A 281-nucleotide genomic window follows, 5' to 3' on the forward strand; every position below is an offset into this window, starting at 1 on the left:
CCAGTGAAAGGCAGCCAATCAGAAACTGCTTCTCAGAACCCCCTGCTTCCTTGTCTCTCAGAGCATGGCATGGTGCACAGAGGGGGAAAAAGCGACTAAGAGAGCTACGGAGGGAATGAGAGAGAGAGTGAGAGAGAGAGATGGAGTGAGAGAGAGTGAGGGAGAGAAGGCGGTAGGGAGGGAGGGAGAAGGCAGTTGGGAGAGAGACAAAGAGAGTGAGAGAGCGAGGGAGAGACAGAGAGGAAGAGGCAGCTGCGCTCGTGCACACAACTGTAGTCAGT

This window comes from Alosa sapidissima, chromosome 1, assembly GCF_018492685.1.
Source record: "Alosa sapidissima isolate fAloSap1 chromosome 1, fAloSap1.pri, whole genome shotgun sequence".
NCBI lineage: Eukaryota > Metazoa > Chordata > Actinopteri > Clupeiformes > Clupeidae > Alosa > Alosa sapidissima.